Here is a 9,664-nt window from a genome sequence, read left to right on the forward strand (position 1 = left end):
CACTGTGCAATAAACAGATGGATATAGAGTCTGTTTATCCACCATGTGACAATAAATATTCTTCTTTTTATACTAGCACATAATGGAGTTTTCCCACTGTAAAGCCTGTTGTTTAACTCATTAAAGAGGGAGAAAGTAAAGAAGTGCATAAATGCATTTATACAACACACTTTCGTTCTGGCCCTCGAAATTTGATTGGTGAGTGTGCTGATATAGAGTATAGCACTGGAACCTTTTACTGTTTTTATCACTCTTATCTTTTTTTATTTCCACAAGTAGATGGCGATAAGCTACCTTCTTTGTTAGTGAGTCATTGATTCATTCACTCCGATTCGTTCAAACACACAACCCATTCAGGACCCTCTTTATAAGTAAATGTATTGAATCATTTGCTTACCCGATTCAGTTCAATTTTGAACTAAACAAGTGACTCAACTATGAGTGAGTAATTTAATCACTTGTTCAATCGATTTGTTCACAACAGAAATTAATGAATCAGAGGCATGCAATGGTTCTGTTGTTTGGATATTTTTGTTGGGGGAGCAAAAATTGCTAGTGGTTTTTATTGTTGGTGTTTTATTCAGTTTTAATCTCTGAATGTTAGAAGAAGAAGAAAACCCGTTTAGATATCAAACTGCATATGTGATGGGCATCGGCTATGATCATCTTTGGCAACTCCTTAAAAAGCCAACTTGAGTATAACAGGTCTATTTTTAACGAAGCACATAAAAAGACCCCAAACCGGAAGTGATGTAACATGTTTTACAACATATGGACATTTGTTGCACATATCCCCTATTGCAGACTTTGTGGCAACAACAAAATACCCTCTCTCTTGATTGTGGATGCAACCTTTAAGTATCTGTACACAAACAGTTTTGCTAAGGGTCTGGATAGAGACATTTATGTGTTAAGGCCTTAGATAAGATAAAAGCCTGTTTGCATACATATGCAATATCACAAAGCCTTCGCAAAAGGACATGATTTATAAGGTAGCACGACTGCATACCAGCAATTAGTGATTCGTTCAACTTTTACCTTTGTGGTAAAGGGGGCTGATTCAGAGCTGCTGAACTCTCCATCATTCACTGCGATGCATTCTAAGAATCAATTAAGGAGGAAAACAAGTACACTGCCTGTGACCTTTCAGATGGGGAAATTAAAAGAGCAATTCTTGCTCATGGGAAAATAATTTAAATGTTCTTTCTCACCTTGAGTGGCAATGCTTACCTTTTAATTATACGAACATAAAGTGTTAGCAGCTCATGTTTATCTGGTGCTCCTAATAAATGAACAACTTAATTTTCTCTCCATCGCATATGTGACTGACTGTACTGCGTGAGTTCTAATAAACTGTTTTCCCATTCTGTCTTTCCCCTACTAGATGAGAATAATCTTTTGAGCTGAATTGAATGCATATTAGTTGTGTATTACATTGCACTATTTATAGATTGTAATTGTCAAATTAATGTCAAGCTTTTGTGGACTCGAGCAAAGAATGCGATTTGCGTTAAAAACATAGTTTTTATAGTTCACAGAGCAGTTTTTGGTTGTTTTGATTATGCAACTGAACAGCATAGTTTGGCCGTCATATTTTGCAACACTTTTTTATTAATTTAGATTTTTGCTTAACAATCATTTAAATTTTGGTTTATATCTCACCAAACTTTATTGTGTGCCATTAGAATACTAGGAAAATACAGCATGAGTCATATGGGGAAATTCCGAGATGCTTTTTCGTCTTTTTCTTTAAAACTTGATGTTGGTCACCATTTACTGACTATTTACGTACAAGCACAAGCAGGATTTTTTTTTTCCACCTTGTGGTCTGAAAACAGCATCAGAACAAATAATGACTGAATTTTTATTTTTGGGTGAACTATCCATTTAATATTTTTGGTTATGTTCCAACATAGACATTATAACTGAGATATTTCAAAATGAATCTGAACTGAGTAGAACAGAAACCTTGCAGTTGATCCGAATTAGAATAATCTGCTCTCACACAGCCATGGAAACCAGGAAAGATGCAGGCAACCCTTCCCTTCCCTATCTGAGTCCTGATATCATAGATCAACAGTCTGATGGGCAGATTAGGATGTTAACACATAGTTTTCTTTCAAATATAGAGCTTATTTCAAACACATCAGCTCCTTTCTCTCTCCTCAAATGCATAACCAGCTCCCCGACCTGTTCCACCCTGGATTAGTTCTACTATCTTTGGGTGTTTAGTCTGTGGTGCTGTTGGGTAGAGGCGGGAAGTGGGCGGAGGGGGTGAAGCTGATATCTCTGGTTCTGTTCTCACTTTTGTTTAGGGAGCTCTCCGAGGAGTGGAAGGTGTGAACGAACACTTCTGTTTATTCTTACCGAGCATGCCATCGGAAATGCAGGCGTATGGAGATTAGGGAGGATTCTTGCTCTCGTCTAAAGCATTAGCGATTTTCTACGCATTCAGTGATGAATATCCAATCATAACAAAATAATGCTGAAATGAGAATACAATCTGGCTGATACGAAGAACATAAAATGTGAAAAACCGAGAACTACATCTTTGCATTTCTTTTTGCTTAGGGAATGGTAAATTAGACCACAAAGCTGTTTCATAGCCGGCTGTGGACCGCAGACTTCCTCTTCCATGCCATATATTTTGAAGGTGAGAGAGTTTCTCAAACATATCTACACTACAGTGACAACAGCTAATGATTTGTGAGCCAACAATCTGAAATCCCATCAGTCTGCGGGGCTACCCTTAAAACCTAATGTTGGCAGCCCGCTGTAATTCCAAGCAGAGATGCTATTCCATTCTCTCTCTCTTTCTCTATCTCACCCTCTCGCTTTTCAATGGCTACTGTTTTTTCTTCCTGTCTCTCAGCTTCTACCTCGCTCTTTCCCCTGTAATTTCTTCAGGTCTAGAATCTAATGCACCCGTAGAACGACAAGTTTATTATCACCAGAACACAGAGAGATTTTCCTCTGCCATGTTTATCTGACCCATTCCCAAAATTTCAGTGGCAGCCAATCTATCAGTTTATCACCACTACTTCATCACCGTCACTCCTGGCAGCTAAATACAAGCTCCAAATCCGCTGCTACACACATCTGCGCCATTGTAAAGCTGACGTGTGGCAGGCTCGGTAAACAGGGTTGCCTGGGGCCAGGCACAATAAAGCTGTGGTTTATCACGGAGCCTGGCTCGCTGCTCTCTGCAGGGACCACAGCTCAGCCGCCATACATGAGCGCGGGGACCTGAAAGTACACCTGCACACATGTATGCACGCATGGCAGCTACTCGCAGTTAATGCGTCAGCTTGAAATCATGTTTTCTCTCATATCTCTTTTAGGCGATGGGGAAGTCGTGGCCTAATGGTTAGAGAGTCGGACTCGTAACCTTTTGGTGGTCTTTTTGCTAATTGCATTTGCCACCTGACTCGTATCAGACTATGGGGCCTCTGAAGTGGCATAACAAATTCAAAGACTTTAGCATATGCACGAGAAATGTCCTCATGTACACAGAAAACATTAGCATGACCACATGTAAACATTTGCATATATCTAGTTTTCTCTGAACGTCTTCTATAAAGCATCCAGGTTAATGACAAAGAGTGACAATGAGTTTCTGCATGTTGGTTGGATGATATGATTTTGTTGGTCACACATGACTGTGAATTTGTGTAATAAATCAGAGTTTTGGAGAGCTTCCTTTTTAAAACTTTTATTCCTTTAATGAGGCAACAAGACAGTCATATTACCCTGAAATATTTTTTAAAATAGTCAAAAATATTTTTAATATAGAACTTTAAAACATGTTTCAATGAATGAATGAATGTATATTTGATTAAAAGTATATAGATAGATGTATAGATTGATCTCATTTTATGTCTACATATGTATTAACAAACAAGTGCAATCAAGTTTTCTTTTCAAGATTTTCATTCTTTCTATGAGGCATCTTGCTATCAGGAGTCAGGACAGATGTATCACCCTGATGTTTTCAGCAATTTTGAAAAAAATATTGAAAAGATTTTCATACAGAAGTTTAAAAAACTTGCTTAAATCAGTTTGTTATATATAAAAGCATAAATAAAAACATAGATAATTTATTTCATTGTATGTCTACATTATAACTTATGTATTAAGAACCAAGGCATAGTTTCATTTGCACCAAACTTTCTGTTTCTCATTTTGTTATTAATAGATAATAATGCACAGCAGCTTAAATTCTTTTCTTTTAAGGATTCTTTTAATGAGGCACTATTTTTTTTTATCCATTTTATAAATGTATTTTTGAATAACAGTATAGATACATACATTATACATTATTGATCTCATTTTATGTCTACTTACTGTATGTATTAACAACCAAGGCATAGTTTCACTTGCACCAATCTTTTTATTTCTCATAAAACTAATATTTTGTTATTAATAGACATTAATGCCAAACTGCTTCAAAAAGTTTTTTTTAATGGGGCATTTTGATATTAGGAAAGTTGTAACATCCTCACATTATTTAAAACAGAAAAAATCATTTTAATATATAAATTAAAAAACATGCTTAAAGCTGTTTTATAAAAGAATATTTGAATAACAGCATGGGGAAGACACATAATTGATCTCATTTTATCTCTACTTATGTATTAACAACCAAACTTTGAATACAACACACCTAACCTATTCCAGGCAAACGTGCAAGTGTACAGAACGAAGACGCAGTAAAAGAGAGTGAGAGAATTGCTGGTGGCGCCACAGATGTCTGTAGTTGAGTAAGAAGCAGTGGTGGCAGAGCTGCCAGACAGTGGCTAAGTGATTAGGGAGCTCTGCGTTAACCCCGCGCCATATTTAGCATCGGCGGGAGGCCGGGCCGGGTGCACACCTCCAGGGCCCTGCCAGATGTTAGGAGCTGCTGTGGCACGCATGGAGAAGCATGACGGCAGCAGTCAGCACAGCAAGCCTACGATCAGATAGGGAAGAGAGCGTGTTCTCCCTGCAAACTCATCTCTTCCTCTCACACACACTCATTGTCTCTATCAGTCTCTCTTTCGGAGTTGCTACCAGCAGATGCTACGCTAACAAGTGCCCCCCCGTTCGTTTGACATTAGTCATCTCTTCCTCCTGCATCCACCTTGCTGGGACGCTCCGCCGGGGGGTGACCAAGATAAAGTTTTGACTGGCAGGACCATTTGTTTTAATCAGGTGTTTGCAGACACTTGCCTGACCTCCATTAGTTGAAATTTTAATTGAAATTAACCCTCACTACTACCCCAATTAACCCACTCCCCCAGCACACGTGCATGCCACACTCCTGGCATCTGTTCCCGGGGAACGGGGGCAAAGGGAGAGAGAGTGCCGTGTGTCTGTGAGCACTGAGCGAACATGTCCATTGAGCAAGTCCGTATGGACGCGTACACACTCAAACACACACATAGACCTTCCTGTGCCCATCTGAACCCAGTTTAGAAGCTGAGGGACAGGAAGTGACACAGAGTGAGCATAACAACTTGAGCATAACAACAATCATGTTTTTTGTTAAAGCTCATTAAATACTAGCTTTATATATTATATATATATATTGTAAAACAATAACTGTTGTATTTTTTTACTTGCCATTTTTATATTATATAAAAACATTTCTGGTGTGATGTTATATATAAAAATATTGATTAAATAATTGATGAAATAATCATCTATCTGTCTATCTATCTGTCTATCTATCTATCTATCTATCTATCATCTCATGTAATATTATAGTATGTAATGCTATACATTATAATGCTCTGTGTGTGTGTTTGTGCATGTGTGTGTGTGTGTATTATGGTTAATATATTACTTATAATACTATACATAAACTATATATAGTGCTGGGCAGCAATTAATCGCATCCAAAGTAAAAGTTTTTGTGTACATAATATATGTGTGTGTACTGTGTATATTTATTATGTATGTATAAATACACACACATGAATGTATATATTTAAGAAAAAAAAATTATGTTTATATATTAAACATATTTATATATAATATAATATAAATTATATTAATATAAATATATACATGTAAATATTTTCTTAATATATATTGAATGTGTGTGTCTTTATATGTACATAATAAATACACACAGTACACACATATATAAACAAAAATATACTAACAATTTCTAAGTGTAAATTGTTTCACCACTATTTTTTTCAGTACATATATCAACATTTCACTTGCACAATATAAAATCTAAAGAAATCAATGGTGCATATGTGCATGTGTGTGTTTGTGACACACACAGTGTGTCCTTGGCTGCTGAGGTATGATTTATGATACACATGAGGACTTGCTGACTGAAATGTTCTCAAGAGTGGTGGCACAGCAGGTAGACCTGCGCGCACACATGCACACACACACACACACACAATAGCATATTTAGTTCAATCCCTAATACATGACTAGCCCATCAGCTTTCAACCGATAGGAAATAAGCACCTCCCTGCACAAGATATCTTGAGCGAGGGTATGTCACCCCGTGAAGGACAAAATTGCAGTGCCCTGAGCCCGTGCACCCAGCCACTACAAAGCCATCTTTCATGCAGACCCCCTTCCGTGAGAGGCAGAAAAGCGAGTGAAAGAGAGCAACAGAGGGAGGAAAGAGAGTGACTAGAAAGAGGCAAAGCCTGGGATTCTTCATAGGGTGGATGATGTACAGCACACTGACTCACACAAAAGTGTTTCCATGCAATAGGGCAGACAATCCCCTCTTCAGGAAATGGAGATCAAAGCAGAATTAAGTAGTCAGAGATGTTCCATGCAAATTTGCTCTGGCCTCCAGCCGTATATCTTGCCGTGTTGATTTGGGCATCAAGCAGCGGGGTGTCAAATGCTTGGGCAGTGGAGTTCCACACTGGTTCTTGGCGGGGGAGAAAATTAGTATATTTTGTCTAACACTGGAGCACATTGTAGCTTTTTTTTTTTATCCAGGAGGAGCTTAGGTGTTTTTGATGTTAGAATCAGAGCTGCAGCATAAAACAACATCAATTCCAAAATTATCCCAAGGAAAAATGAGCTGTGCAAATTCCTTCTGTTTTTTTCTCTCTCCAGTATTCCTTAATAATAAAGGTGGCCTTTGAGGATGTGAAATAAGCCCACAAAGAATATTGCCAGCAGGATATGATGTGCTTTTAAGATGTCTTTTTTAATGTGTAATACTTAACAGATTACTAATAATATGTTTAAAATATTATATTTATTAAAATTAACTTATTTAAAATATTAAATAATACAAAATTAAAAACTGATATTATTATATTTATTATATTATATTATATTATATTATATTATATTATATTATATTATATTATATTGTGATGTTTACATCCCCTGTTGGTCAAACATATTTTTGCTATGTGAATTTGTGGGTCATACGTAGCATGTGACCGACCTTGTTGTGATTCCTCAAAGTCTAGTGTGACTGCACTTTAATATGCTATTTGGGATTCAGTAGAACCATTTCCTGTTCCTAATGTGTGAACAACAACCCAGCGTTTGGCTAGAGAAAATTAGAATTTGGTAACAGCATATTCTAATGAGTGGCTCTATGGCAGACAGCAAGATAGGCCACTGTTCCCACATCCGCATCTCTCAGGCTTGTGCCTAATTCATTTTGGCCGTACAGTGACAGAGCGGGACAGCGGTTAGGGAGGGGGAGGAGGGATGAAGCAGGGCAGGCTTGCAGCACAGATAGCAGCAGACAGCGACAGAGACTACAGCGAACTGTGACAGCGTGCAGATAGAGAGGCACAGTATGGGGAGAGCGGTAGAGAGATACCTAGATGGATGGGGAAAGCAAGGAGGCAACAAACAGAAATGGAGCGCAGATATGCACAGGCGCATCTGAAGGGAAGGGGGTGAAGAGTCCGCTGTAACAATAATTCATTATTTGTCTTGTTTTACAAATGCTGCTCCTTGAGACATTCAATTTATTGTGGCGCGGAGGATTGTCGTCTATGTGTGAGGAGGTGTCAGCACCATGGAGTGCTCCGCCGTCTCCCTGCGTGACAGCACTCCAGATGCTGAGAGGGGGCCGGCAGTGGGGGGCACTCCGCACATGCAGGCAGACACATGTGTGAGCACACTCGCACATACACGCATACGATTGAGGGGTTTGTTGAAGGATGAGGAACCAACCTGTGTCCAACCAGGGCCCCCTTCCTTCTCAAACTCCACCCCCCTCTAGTTAAGCCAGGAAAGGAATTCATTAAAATATAAGTCCTCCTGAACTGCACCCATAATCCGACAGATTAATGGCAGAGCATGAAATCTGCAGTTTACGTTGACAAAAGTTACAAGTTGGGGGAGGGGCGGCAGGGCCCTGCAGTGGATTATGGCGAGCGGGTCTTAATGCGGGAATAATTTGATGTAGCTGCCAATTTGCTGCGCACGCACTCACCGGCACAAATCCGACTTTGCTGCGCACTTCTGTGGAAGTTTTATGGGTGAAGAGAGCTCCTCCTGCACGTGGCCGGCAGACCTGATTCTCTGAACACACACAGTGGACATTCATCAAGTTATTACACAAATGTGACCTGCGCTATCATTTAGTCGGAAGTCACAATGAGCCATTTGAGGAGAAACACATTGGGCAGTTATAACCGAAAAAGGTGAACTTTGACTGTTTTGTGTTTGTTATTTTTAAAGTAAGTATTTCAAAATTGTTAATACAAAAATCAATAGTAAATGTTGTTTTGGCGCTCTTTAATGTGGTGTGACAGATCACTTCATTTCTGGCGATATCGTTGACATAATTGCAAAGATATTATTTAAACTGAGCTGGATGTTGACATCACTGAATTCAATGATGAACTGTCTTTAACTGAAAAATGAGTGTTTACTATTGTCACTTTGCATTATTGACACTGTTTTCCTAATTAATGCTGTTCAGTTGCTTTGACACAATCTGTATTGTTAAAAGCGCTATATAAATAAAGGTGACTTGACTTGACTTGACTGTAGCCACTTCAGTGAATGTGCACATGAAACGATAGTCTGTTTAATTTTACTACTAGTTCAAGGTTTGCAAAACAAAACCAGCCCAATTGCTGTTCAAAACTAGCCCAATCGTGTCTTTTCCACGATTTTCCTCTCCATAGTGGATCCCTTTTGTCAAAATCATGGGGTCAACAGTGCAAAAGTAGCCCAGTTCTGCAATAAAACCACGGACTTGGCAACACTATACTAGTTATAGCAAAAATAAACATGAATGAACATCTGAAGGTAAGTTAAAGACCTACTGTATAATGTGTAATCTGTCAAGAAATCGCATTATCAGTGTTTCAACTGGGAAAGATGTCAGTAAAACAGCTTGTCACCCAACGTTTACCTCAGTAAACATTGTATGCTAAGTATACCACAAATACATATTCATATTTATGTACTTAATAAAATGCCCTGCAGTTGTACTTTTAGTATACTAAATTGGTATGCTTAAATTCGGCTAAATTGGAACAACTAATTTTTAACTTAATGCGCTTTAATTGTGCGGAAGTAGGTCCAATTAAAGATATACTTAGTATATTTGATTGTGCTAAAGTGGAACTATTGCAAGTATACTTTAGGTACACTTTAAGTATTTAGCATTTAAAGACCATACAATCCTCGTCAAAAGTGACATTAAAACACATTTTAG

The sequence above is a fragment of the Sinocyclocheilus grahami genome, unplaced genomic scaffold (assembly GCF_001515645.1).
Source record: "Sinocyclocheilus grahami isolate Dianchi unplaced genomic scaffold, SAMN03320097.WGS_v1.1 scaffold350.1, whole genome shotgun sequence".
NCBI classification, from domain to species: domain Eukaryota; kingdom Metazoa; phylum Chordata; class Actinopteri; order Cypriniformes; family Cyprinidae; genus Sinocyclocheilus; species Sinocyclocheilus grahami.